This window comes from Setaria italica, chromosome VIII (assembly GCF_000263155.2).
Source record: "Setaria italica strain Yugu1 chromosome VIII, Setaria_italica_v2.0, whole genome shotgun sequence".
Lineage (NCBI taxonomy): Eukaryota > Viridiplantae > Streptophyta > Magnoliopsida > Poales > Poaceae > Setaria > Setaria italica.
This window is the reverse complement of record NC_028457.1, coordinates 26,528,195-26,542,280: the sequence shown is the minus strand read 5'-3', so window position 1 is coordinate 26,542,280 and position 14,086 is coordinate 26,528,195. Positions and strand designations below refer to the sequence as shown.

General features: G+C 44.6%; 1 pseudogene; it reads right to left on the bottom strand.

Moving 5' to 3' along the window:
• Positions 1–9,888: 9,888 nt before the first annotated feature.
• The window catches only part of LOC101781711, a 14,219-nt pseudogene continuing 10,021 nt past the window's right edge, over positions 9,889–14,086 (bottom strand).

Genomic DNA, 14,086 nt, shown 5'->3' with positions numbered 1-14,086 from the left:
TTGAGGCGACACCATGGACATTGGGGTTAGGGAAGGGAACCAGGAAAGCCCGGCGCCGGGTGTGAGTTGAGTGGGAGGCACGACGAGCTGGTGGGATGCCGCTGGCCGCCGGCGGTCGGAAAGATGACTGGTAGGCTAGGACCAATGTAGGGGCATATTTGTGTGGTGGCAGAACTTAAATTCGCAACTATGGCCCTAGTCGTATGACTAAACTTTAATAATATCTTTTATCACACATGTGTGATCTAATCTCCCCTTCACACACTGGGTGAACCCTTTTTCTTAAACAAACAACAAGTAGATCATCTCTGGCAGCGCAATTCTTGTGTGGCCCCAGAAACTAGATCCGAAAGTATGATGTATCAAATAATTTGCATTGCGTGTCCAGCCAATTCTTGGTGCATCACGCACCTTGTGTCATCTTGTGGAGACAGCACGTGGATGAACAAACACGAGCCGGTGCATCAAGAGCAGTACAGAGATCTGGATCTCTTTGCAATAGATCGCATCGAACGTGTTGATTATTCATCGTATAGAGATTAATGATATCAAAAGGTCTCACATCTGAACATATGTAAAATTCCCTAAGGCACTGTGGAGTACAAGAACTGCTCTGGATATCGATCTCCTTGAACTAATCCAAAGGATTTTGATCAGAACCACCTTTTTTCAAAATATGCATTATTGGGTACCACCTTCTCGACATGTTGTGATATGTTGCAACATTGTTGAGAGATCAAGTTGAGATGTGCCTTGGTCTATTTGTAATGAGTGATTGACTAGATGATTTGAGGCTTTACCGGTTAAGACCATATTCCATATGCACTTGATTAAGCTAACGGCTAATCGGAGGTGTAAGTTGTGTTGCGGTGTTTGTATAAAACATATCTTGTGTGTTGCATCTCTTGGCTTGTAATGTGCAGGTGCAGGATGCGACATGGCGGTCGACGGCATGAGGTGAAGGTCAAGCGCGAAAGGTCTATGCCGATGTACTAGGGCTGTGAAGGGTGGACATGAGTAGGCTTGGATCGAGGGACCCGAGGAGTCCGGGCGGAGTCATGCGCGATCCACATGGAACATGGAAGAGCAAGAGTACATGAACGGGATGGAGACGGCATTGGTCGAGTCAAGCGGGACGGAGACGAGTTGAGTAGGCGGCCCGGGAGCCAGAAGCGAAAGTCTTTGAGGTGTCAAAGGCTTGGTGGAGGCTGGACACGCGTCGACATCGTTGAGTCACACCTTGCGGGGCGTGCAAGAGGGTTTGACCGGTTTGACCTCAAAACCGGGGGTGAGTCATGCCAGGAGGGTGTGCAGAGGGTTTGACCGGTTTGACCTCAAAACTGGGGGTGAGTCACGTCAGGTGGGTGTGCAGAGGGTTTGGGTGGTTTGGGCCTCAAAACCACCGCACAAGTAGGTTTGCCGGTTTGGGCCTCAAAACCGGGGGTGAGTTCGGTGCGGACGGACGGCGTCGAGTCGGAGGACACATGGCACCATCACGAAGCTTGTGTTGAGACAAAGCTAAGTTGTGAAGGCGTTGAGTCCATCCGATGTACAAGGAAAAAGTTGGACAATTTTACCCCTGGAGGTATTTAGGTTGTATGCTTAATGTAAGGGCATTTTAGATATTTGCCAAATATCTATATAAATGAGGAGAGGCTATTGGGGCAGCCATCTCCTTGGGCTTGTTGGTGGTAGGCTACTCATTTGTTTTGGGAGAGTCTTTGGTAGAGGGAGAGAGGGAGAGAAGAGTGGATCTTTGTTTGATCTTTTTGCCATCCAAGCTTTGATTGTGCTAAGGAGTGGCTTGCAATCGGTCATGGTGAAGTAATCCAAAGATCTATTTCATGCTATCTTGTTCCATCCCGTTTGGATTTGCAATTTGCGTTTGTGTTTTTCACGTTTTTGCTTCTTTCTCTCCGCCCCCTTCACATTTTTGGTCGATTCATGTTTTTTGGGGAGTTTTAAATCAATCTGGTTGTTTGGAAATGAACTAGGACGTGAGTTGAACCTTTCCACCGAAGGGATTTGATTGAAACCTCACGAGTTTATAGATCGGGTCGATTCAAATTTTGGGGTTGAGAAAATAGAGTTCTTCACAAGATTTTGAATTCCGCTTGATTGTCAAATGTTTTGGGGATGATTTCATAGGAGAAGCTTGTTTCCTAAGTTGTGAAGCTATGGTTCAAATTTTGTGATTTTTGGAGGTCGTTTGACCCCATTTCGGATTTTTCTACCATCTTCGCGCAGGCTGTTTTGGAATTCCGGAAACCTCCGGACATAATTCCGAAATCTCCGGACCTCCAAAAATTTCCGAAGGTTTCTCCGGAAATTTCCGCACGTCCGGAATTTTCCGAAGGTTCCTCCAGATTTTTCCGCATAGAGGTGTTGGTTTTCAAAGTTTGTCTTTCGGAGATTTTTGGAGTCATTCTTGCTTCCGCTATTCTCAAATTGGGTTCCTAGCATCATTCCTAGGTCTATTAGCTTGTGCATAGCTAACTGGACATGATTTTGCTAGAAGAGAGGCTTGTGGGTTTTTAGCTAATGTTCTTGGAGAAAATTTGAATCGGCTCCCATTCACCCCCCCTCTGGTCGCCTTTCCGGTCCTCAATTAGTATCAGAGCTTGGTTAAGGATCACACAACCTTAATCGGCTTTGTGATCCACGGGGCGACAAGCGAAAGGGTGCGTTTTCTTTCGGATTTGGTTTTCGCGATTTGAGCTTGCTTTTGGCTAATCCTAACCGGTGCTTTGAGCCATGGCACCAAGCTCTTCTTCTTGTGTTTCATTGTCCTCAGGTAGAAGGAGTTCGGAGATTGAGTTGGAACCCGAAGTGGAGGCAATGATGAATCTCCTCGAGAACTACCAGGATGGTGACCACACAAAGGTTGAGTTCTACCGCGGGCTAAGAGACATGAGCCAAGGTACACTTGCAAAATGCATCATGGTTCTATGCAATCGTGTTGATGATTGTGAAGATGAGAATGAGAGAAACATAGAGCTTTCTGATGCTTTACGTAGAAAGAATGAGAAGATGAAATGTTCTCTTGCTAGGTTGAAATGTGGAATTGCTCATTGGAAGTCACATGCTTTAAATCCTTGCAATTTTTGTGATGCCTTGCTTAGAAAGAATGATGAATTGAACTCTTCTCTTAATTGCTTGAAATCTCAAAATGACATGTTGAAATCGAATACCTCTATGCCATGTAATTCATGTGTTGCTTTGAATAATGATTTTGATAAAGCTAGAGATGAAATTACTTTATTGAAGTTAAATGCTTCTTTACCATGTGTTTCATGTGGGTCTTTGCTTGCTGAAATTAATGAATTAAAATTAACTCACACCACATGTGTTGAACAACTTGAGCATGCTAGGGCTGAAATTTGTGATATGAAGTCTATGCCTTGTAGCATGTGCTCTTTGGTTCTTGATGATGATGCTTGCCTTACTTCTTGTGATAATCATGATGCTTTGCTTGATGTGAATGATGATGTTTCTTCATGTGGTCTTATTTGAACATCATGCATTGAACTGGAAAGTGAAGTTTTGGCTTTGAAGCAAATGTGTGATGATATGAGTGCCAAGTTGGTTGAGCACAATGAGATGAGTGCCAACCTTGAAAAAGAAAATGAACTCTTGCATACCACATATGCTAAATGCATTGAAAAGGAGATGGATAATTTGAGAAATGCTCCATGTGGTACTTGTGATCACTTCAAACATGAAAATGAGGTTTTGGCCACAAGATGCAAGAGTCTTTGTGCTAAGTCTTTTGATTCTCGCAACTCTTGTCACTCCGATGTTCATGCTTCCAAAATTGCTTCTTCCCAATCGGGGTTGGCTTCTTGTGTTGAGCATGAGTCTTTGGATGATAGCACTGGTGCTACTACTGTGGATAGCTCTTTTATAGCTATTCCTAAGCTTGTTACTTCTTCCGGTATTTCCCAAGACAATTCAAGTGGCAAGGGTGTGTCTCATATTTTTAGAACTCATACTCCCAAACCGAAGTTCCATTGCACCTTTTGCAAGAAAGATGGGCATACCGTTGAGTTTTGCTTTCGTCGTGTCAAGCACGAGCGACGTGTACATGCCAAAATGTTTAGGAAGCCACGTAGCCGTTCCCATGGCACGTGTGAACCTAATGTGGGCACCAGGTCAAATGGTGTTGTTGATGCTTCTTGCTCTAAGTCCCAAGGGACTTCTCACTTGGATGAGAATGGTGATTTGTCCTCTCGGACCATGCCTCCAAAAAGGCCTTTGTACCATTGCTCCCATTGTGAGAAAGATGGGCATGAAGAGAGCTTTTGTTATCGTCGTGCAAGACAAATGCGGCAAACTCGTGTTTCTAGGCCTTTGGTTGTTCATGGCCTGTCTCATGGCATGAGCAGTTGTAAGCCTAGTGATAAGCCACATTTCATTGATGGGTTTTATGACTCCTTTTCTAGTGAGTTAGGTCATGCTCATGGACATGCTTCTAATTCTTCCTATGCTGGTCCACGACATGGTTCTCATGATGCTTGTGTTGGTTCTTCTCTTAAGACCTCGGGGATCATTGCCTTTTTGCTAGTGGTAGCACTCGTTCTTCTTCTCGAGTTGCTCCTTTGAGTCATGTTTCCAAGGGTGTTTCAAAATCATCACATTTGAACCAGCATTTGCATTATGCTAACCCACATGATAAGTTGAGTGCAACTTTTACCTATGTGACTAAGTTTTGGATTCCCAAGTATATGCTTGCTAACCCTTTGGGATCCAAGACTCAGTCTTCTTTGTCCCCTCATGTGTAGGTACGGGGATGCGGGTGGAGGACATGAGCTCGAAGGGACTTGAATCTTTTGCTTGAGGTGATCAAGACTTGACGGTTCTCCACACCATTTGGATGTACACTTGTATAGTGAGTTTTTCCTTTCGTGTATACTACTCACTTGTGGATTTATACTTGTATCATGCTATGAATATACCATTGTAGGCTAGCCACCTTTTCATGTTAGCATGTGTGATCTTCATGTATATCTTGTCATGCTAGCTTTTTAATATATCTTGGTGGATGATCCACATGAACATCGTGCCATGCTTTAGCTTAGTTTTTGTATCAGGTATGGCATATTGTTCATTTGGTATCATTTTAGCTTAGTATCTTTGTATAGTCCTTTGCACCTTATTGACATGTTTGCTTGCCCAATCTTTTATTCATAAATGTAGAATCATGTTGCAATACTTTAATTCCTCTCATTTGTATCATCATTGCATTGTGTGACATGAATTGGGGTTTATCTTGCTTTTGGGCTTGTCTTGTCTTTGGGTTGCATTTTCTCTGCTTTTTTATTGGAGTTAGAGCTTTTCTTTTGCCCCTTCTTTTTCTAGCTTTTTTTTGCTAGGTGTCTTTGGTTGAGGGGGAGTTCAGCTTCATTCGAGGGGGAGTTTGGACTAAGGACTTGCTTTGATTTTTGAGATCTGCTTTTGATCTTTTAATTGGTATCACATTTGATCTTTCAATTGGATTTCATTTTCTTCAAGTGATATCAATTTTTGATCCTTCGATTGGTATCTTTTCTATGGTACTCAATTGGGATCCTTGGCAGTTCTTCTTTTGCTACGAAGCTTTTCCTAGATTGGTTTGACCCCTCATGAGCTTTCTTGATTTTAGTCGAACCCCATCTCTTTTAGCATCGCATTGCATCTGTACCATATTGCACCTTGTACATTTTGCACTAGATGAGCTTCTTCTTTATATCCTTAGCATTTTCTTATGCTATTTGTGAGCTAGTGCATTGGTTGGTGATTATGTAGCAATGTGCAGCATATGCTCTTGATGATATTGTCATATAACCATGTTGAGCTAAATGCTTTCATGAATCAAATGTTCACCTTGAATAATGAATTCTGAAATGCTTATCACCTATGATTAGCTACCTATTTATGCATTACTCTTTCTTGAATGCTAGCTCCATGTTTAGCTTCTACTTGTAATTCATGTTCTTTTCAATTGGATCAAAGATCTAGGTATCATTGCAAATGTTTAGCCCATGATGCATTCCTTGGGGAAGCATGGCTTCTTTGTGCCGCAAAGGCACTTCATGTAACTTGTTTAATGTGAATGATGAAAAATGATGATAAGAAAAAATCAGTAATTCACCAAGTTTTTGTGCTTAATGTTGATATCCTTGCTTGCTTAGTTGTTACATGATGTCTACCAAAACAAGTAGGCACATGGTTTCGACAAGCCTTGACATGACTTGTGATGCATATATGGGTGTTTGCAATGATCTCTTGTTGAGAATGTATCTTCCTTGTATGAGCTCTGATGGCCTTGTTTACTTCTTGCTTGAGTGACTAATGACTAGGTGCTTGCTCATGTGGTGATACTTTTATGAACTGCAAAACTTGACAACTTGCTTCGTATTTTGCTTATATCATAATATCCTCTTTATGGCGATGCAATTGCTCTTTATGATCTACCTGCTTGTATTATCTCACTTGTAGACTTTGCAAGTGCTTTGTGATATATTTAACAAGTTTGGTAGGTTGTACACCTCATGGGATGCATTTTGTGCTCCCACGTGAATCTTGTGTTTGCATTTAAGGGGAGTCTTGCATTTAATAGGGAGTGTTGCATTTGAGGGGGAGCATGCATTCTTTTGCTCTTGTGCATGCATTTCATTGTGGCATGTTTCCAGGGGGAGTGCATGTGTCAGGGCGAGCTTGTGAGTTTTGTGCTCTCTTTTGCTCTTTTGCTTGTTGTGTTGAGCTTTTACATCTTCCTGAGGAACCGGCATTTGGTTTGAGATTTCGATCGTCACATGATTGGTGTTGAGCCCATTCTACCTCTTCTTGAGGGATCATGTGTTTTCGACCTTCACATGATTGGTGTTGAGCTCTTTCTACCTCTTATTGAGGGATCATGTGTTATTTATCTCGGTTGTGTCGAGCCGTTGCCCATGTCTTCTCATGCCGAGTGACTTTAATCATAGCTTTTACATGGCTTTCGATCACTTGAATGGGAGGTTTGCCTAATTGGTTTCACAACTTAGCTTTTATGGTTTTTCTCATCTCAAGTGACTTTGATCTATGTTTTTATTTAGCTTTCGATCACTTGAATGAGATTTTTGACTTTTGCCTCTCAAACCATTTCTTTGTGCTTGAATGTTGTCAACACACTCATCAAGGGGAAGATTGAGAAATCAAGTTAATATGAATCTTGATTTGATAGTGATGAGCGTTTGACAATTGTTGAAATATGTTTGAAGGTTTTGGGATGCATGGAGCTCTTGTGTCTTTCGCTTGACTTTTCAGTTGTGTTAACTCTTTGCCCTTTTTCTTTAGGAACTGAAAGTTTTTTGTTTGGAGCTTGCATAATCCCTTCTCATTTCAAGTGGCCTTGTGTTTGCTCTTACTTGGCTTTTGGGTACTTGAATGAGTTCTCTTTTGCTTTCAAATCATCTTTTGTCAATGCACTTATCAAGGGGGAGATTGACAGACCAAGTTGAGATGTGCCTTGGTCTATTTGTGATGAGTGATTGACTAGATGATTTAAGGCTTTACCGGTTAAGTCCATATTCCATATGCACTTGCTTAAGCTAACGGCTAACCGGAGGTGTGAGTTGTGTTGCGGTGTTTGTATAAAACATATCTTGTGTGTTGTGTCTCTTGGCTTGTAATGTGCAGGTGTAGGATGCGACATGGCGGTACACGGCATGAGGTGATGGTCAAGCGCGAAAGGTCCATGCTGATGTACTAGGGTTGTGAAGGGTGGACATGAGTAGGCTTGGATCGAGGGACCCGAGGAGTCCGGGCAGAGTCATGGGCGATCCACATGGTGCACGGAAGAGCAAGAGTACATGGACGGGATGGAGACGGCGTCGATCGAGTCAAGCGGGATGGAGGCGAGTCGAATAGGCGGCCCGAGAGCCGGGAGCGAAAGACTTGGAGGCGTCAAAGGCTTGGCAGAGGCTGGACACGCGTCGACATCGGTGAGTCATGCCTTGCGGGGCATGCAAGAGGGTTTGACCGGTTTGACCTCAAAACCGGGGGTGAGTCATGCCAAGAGGGTGTGCAGAGGGTTTGACCGGTTTGACCTCAAAATCGGAGGTGAGTCGCGCCAGGTGGGCGTGCAGAGGGTTTGGGTGGTTTGGGCCTCAAAACCACCGCGCAGGCAGGTTTGCCGGTTTGGGCCTCAAAACCGGGGGCGAGTTTGGTGCGGCTGGACGGGTCGAGTTGGAGCACACGTGGTACCATCGCGAAGCTTGTGACAAGACGAAGCTAAGTCGTGAAGGTGTCGGGTCCATCGAATGTACGAGGAAAAAGTTAGACAATTTTACCCCTAGAGATATTTGGGTTGTATGCTTAATGTAAGGGTATTTTGGACATTTGCCAAATGTCTATATATATGAGGAGGGGCTGTTGGGGCAGCCATCTCCTTGGGCTTGTTGGTGGTAGGCTACTCATTTGTTTTGTGAGAGTCTTTGGTAGAGGGAGAGAGGGAGAGAAGAGTGGATCTTTGTTTGATCTTGTTGCCATCCTAGCTTTGATTGTGCTAAGGAGTGGCTTGTAACCGGACATGGTGAAGTAATCCAAAGATCAATTTCATGCTATCTTGTTGCATCCCGTTTGGATTTGCAATTTGCGTTTGTGTTCTTCACGTTTTTGCTTCTTCCTCTCCGCTGCCTTCACATTTTTGGTCGATTCATGTTTTGTGGGGAGTTTTAAATCAATCCAGTTGTTTGAAAATGAACTAGGATGTGAGTTGAACCTTTCCACCGAAGGGATTTAATTGAAACATTACGAGTTCAAAGATCGGATCGATTCAAGTTTTGGGGTTGAGAAAATAGAGTTCTTCACAAGATTTGGAATTCTTCTTGATTGGCAAATCTTTTGGGGATGATTTCATAGGAGAAGCTTCTTTACTAAGTTGTGAAGCTATGGTTCAAATTTTGTGATTATTGGAGGTCGTTTGACCCCGTTTCAGATTTTTCTACCATCTTCGCGCAGGCTGTTTTGGAATTCCGGAAACCTCCTGATATAATTCCGGAAATCTCCGGACCTTCGGAAATTTTCGCACGTCCGGAATTTTCCGAAGGTTCCTCCGAATTTTTCCGCACAGAGATGTTGGTTTTCAAAGTTTGTCTTCCGGAGCTTGTTTGGAGTTTTTCTTGCTTCCGCTATTCTCAAATTGGGTTCGTAGCATCATTCCTAGGTCTATTAGCTTGTGCATAGCTAAGTGGACTTGATTTTGCTAGAAGAGAGGCTTGTGGGTTTTTAGCTGAAGTTCTTGGAGAAAATTTGAATCGGCTCGCATTCAACCCCTCTTGTTGCCTTTCGAGTCCTTCAATTGTATGCCTCCCTTCAACGCTACTTGAAATTGAAACTTCTCTTATTGTCCGGAGGCCTCTCGAGGCCACGTGATTCAGCAGCCACACAATGGGAAATTGCATTGTACTCTAAAGTGAATGAATTTCCATACTTGTTCTTTGTGTATTCTTCCATATTTACTTTACTTCTGTGTATAACCTTCAGGTAAAAATACTTATGATTGACACAACAGTTTTCCGTGCCGGTGCGCTTTTGGCCAGCACAGATAACATGTTCTGTAGTAGTGGAATCGGTCGGACGACACCTATGACCTGGATATATAGATCCTATTTTCCAGACATCTTATAAGTTGGACGTCCATTATACAAAGAGTATTTATTCATAGGCAAGGATGCATGTGTAGCATCCTAACCCTTACAATGATACATGTATAAAGTACAAACATACAGTACGCGTATACACATGTAGCATTCATACTGCAACAATGGAGTATACATGAGTAAACAGCAAGGTATGGTGAAAACATGAATGCAAGCACATGGAGGCAAACATATGAGGTGCGTGGCGATTTGGCGACTGGGATGATCAGATGATAGGGTAGCGCGCTTGCTGAGCAACGCCGCACACTCCTACGCGTGCAGAGTCCCTGAGGAGGTAAACGAAACCTTTGTCACCCCAACTCCCACTCCACGAGTTCTTGCCGATCCAATACTTGGTTCCGCCCGGCTTGGTCCCGTAGCCGACGATGGCTATCGCGTGATTCGGCGCCGTCCCGCACGCCCCACCGATGTAGACGCCGTTCCAGAAGCACCTTCCGTCGTACACGCCGCCGTAGTAATGCTGGAAACAGGGGTTGCTTGCGTCAGATGGTGACTTCGACGGGCTGCTGCGCCACGGCCTGCATGAGCGACACCTCGTTGGGCACAACCCACCGGTAGCTCCGAAGCCTAACCGCAGCAGGCTTGAATCTCTGGCACATACCAGACATACCGATGTAGGGGTACAACGGGGCCCAGGTGATGCCCCCGATCTGGATCACCCATCGGAATGCATTGCCCAAAAAGCCGCCACGGCAGCCTAGGTCGTACCTAGAGATGGTGATGGAAAGGAATCAACCAAGTCTGTGTTAGGTTTGGACCTAACCAATATGATGCAGTCCAATAGAGTCTAAGGATAAAATAGTTCAAATGGACTATGGATAATGCAAATCCAGTGACAAGTGTAGCCGTACCCGTCGCAGTCTACCAGCAGCTGTTCTGACAGGAGTGGAGGCACTGTTCGTGTGTGTATTGCCTGTGCGCTCTCCATCGTCGCCACCGACGTGAACGCCCAGCAAGACCCTTCAAGCACGTAGACACTTGCATCAGTAAATTTTCACGCATGCATGACTTTGGATGTCACTGGCATACTTACCGCAAGCGCCTTGATTCTTGGCTGCCGTCACGACGGCCATCATCCTCCAATCAATGCACGACGACGCAAGCACGGAGTCCATCAGCCGCATCCCTTCGCCAGCCATGATACACACTAATTCAAGTTCTTTTACGGTTTAGAAGCTAATGTATACATGCATATACCTGTGCACATATGTTAAATGATCTTGTTTTTTCTATCGAAAATAGGATGGCAAAACCCAGCTGCACCATGCCACCGACGACCACAATATGTGAAGGAACGAACTGGTTACAAATACATGTATCCCTCCCAAAATCCCATCCCAATTCTCAGGTATGACCAAATGATATATTTTCTCCGTTGCATGATCTATCACAGGGGCTACACTTGCTTGGAGAATCCGGCTTATTTATGTTTTCCGTCACATTGGAAGAAATGCATTTGCTGCTTTTGTTAACTCCTACTTGAGATGCAGAATACTTGATCTGGCAAATGCTTACTACTTGATTTGACTATTTGATGTGGCATTGGCCGATTACACGGCTAAATTATGGTCAATTTTACTTCTCGAGGGCTTCTGAGGTGTACAACGAAAAGCTATGGCGTGTGTAATAATTTGAGACTTCTGATATGATTTCAGGGAACTTCCGTGCAAAAAGAGTAGAAGAGAAGAGTTAGTTGCGGACTGTGCAACAGTGCAAGGCGTTCTGGGCTAAGTGCCGGCAATGAAGACATGGAGAAAATTTTTCAGAGGTTCTGTACAGGAAAACTAGTCTAACAAATGTAGTTCCAACATTTTATCATTTTTCTGCTATTTACTATGAACTTTTCAAGATTCAATCAGCAAACAAGGAATAAATCCAAAACAGTGGGAAAACACATATATTCCACGAGTTCAAGTTACAGATCTGGAATATAAATGATACAAGGAAGCTAAGAAAATTAGTTTCGCAAACGATCTACAATAGTCACTACGGAACCAGAAGCTTTGCCGAGTGCCACAGGCACTCGGCGAAAGCCCAAAAACACTCGGCAAAGAGCACACGGCAAATTTCCTGTCGGCAAAGCCTAGTTTGCCGAGTGTCAAAATGCGAGCACTCAGCAAACATTTTGCCGACGGCCAAAAAACACTCGACGAAAAGATGTACTCGGCGAAATACGCGATGACGGCGTCGGGTTTAACTGCAGGTTTGCCGAGTGCCAGACGGGAGGCACTCGGCAAACACCAGGGCTTTGCCGAGTGTCAGCACTCGGCAAAGTGCCCATGTTTGCCGAGTGTTAAAGCCAAAACACTCGGCAAAGGCCCCTCTTTGCCGAGTGTAACATTCGGGAAAGTGCCCAGAACCCCCCTTTTTTCCCCATTTTGTCACGTATAACGGATCCCTCTCAATTCATAATACACATCATCATAGGCATTTGTAATAAACAATCACAGGCATAATTCACAACCACCATTAGAAACATTATACATAAACATCACATGCATAATTCAACATAAGCACAAAACAATCCATAAATCCAAGTTCAAGTCACAATTTAGTTTCAACCAAGTTCACAACCAAGTCTAGTTCCGTGGAGGCCAAGGAGACCACTGCGATAAATCTTGATGTTCATTATTCGAAGCCGCCGATTGATTCTGCACATAGGATAGGACATTCTGAACTAACATCTAAAGTTGTCAAAATTAAAGTATTGAATCTTAAGCACAATGTGTCAAGTGACTCAGAGGAGTAGTCGTGGGTGGCTGAGGCGGAGGGAACATCATCGGCGGTGGCGGAGGCAAAGACTGTCCCATGCTCGAAGCAAAGTTCTGCATGTACTGGAACATCTGCTCCATCCTAATCCGATTTTCCTCCTCCATCCTCCGCCGCATTTCCTCCATCTGCGCCGCCATCTCCTCTTGTTTCTTCCTTGCTTCTTCCACCTGGGCCTACAATATTTCATTGCAATGTTATAATGCAAAGCCAAATTATAACAACAAACGAACGTGAATGGAAGAGAAAGAACCTGTAGAGCATCCATCTGGAACTGTGCAACGGTGGGTCGTGGCCATATCGCCAGGCTCGAGTCCGTGCTCCTAGCTCGGATATGGGAGAGAGTGGGAGTAGAGGCCGTGTCGATGACGCTGTCGCCAATCCAATATCGGCCATGCTTCTTGCCTCCTCCCACCCTCATCACGATTTCCCCATCAATGTCCTCGGAGCTCGGATCGAAGTCTGGCCCGTGAACCTCCCTAGCCATCTTTGTATACTCGCTGACGCGGCTGTGTATGCTAGGGTGGCTGTACGTCTCGGACGGGATCGTCTGGGTTGAAATCTGTATCGGCCATCGCCTTGCCCTTTTTGGAGAGGACCCATGCCTTGAGCTGGGAGCAAGGTCGGCCATCATGTGATGCCGACTGCGGTAAAATATAAAATCATTAAAAATTACGTAGAACTGAACGTTACAATAAAGAATTGAAGTTGCGTACCCATTTTTCTCTATATTCATCAAGGCTTAGGCTGCCTTGATGGTGTGGTGCAGTTGGCATCTGCAAACGCCGCTGTCGGCAAGCAAGGTGGTTCTCCAACCACCCGGGCTCCAACCACACGTCGACCATCCTCTCCCAGCACGGCATATGCGCATGACACCACCACGGAGGCACCTACATCATCAAGCGTGTGACATATGAAAAAGAAAAAATGAGCCTAATTAATCTTAAATAGTAAGCATCAACGTTCTTTACTTACCCTCATGAATTGGTCCTTAGTCATGTTCAGTGTTCTTGCCTCTTCTTTTCTAACCTTCATCTGTCTGTATTGAGCGTGGAATTCGATGATGGCCTGGATGCGCGCCTCGTAATGCATGTCCTTCACGAGCTTCTTGGCGGCTACATCATAGATGGCCTTCGCCTTGGCCTCGAACCCCTCCTGGCATCAATAGAAATCCTGCATATACACGCGTATACAGTTATTATTTCAAGAATGTCGAAAGTAGGTGATGTATTGAGCAATTTAGTACGAGGAGTACTTACCCACATCTCGGCCTTGACCCGCTCCGCTATGTTGGGGAATCTTCTCTGTTGACGATCAGGGACATCGGGGGCGGCGAGATAGTCGTCCCACATGTAGGCTGGCTGCTGCTGTCCGGCGTACACCACCAAGCCAGGGAAGTGAACCCTGCACAAAAGGCCAAGGATCCCGTTGGCCTTACGGTTGTGGTCACCCCCACTGAGCTTAATCCAACTCCTGCACAAGTCATTAATATGAATTATTAGTTTTTGTAACTTTCAACATAAGAACAATATTAAGAATATTTAAAGTTACTTACTTGGTCCCAACCGGTTTAATCAGCGGGCGTAAATGCTCAGGTATCGGCCGCTTCGGGAGGAATGAGGGACCTCGCAACC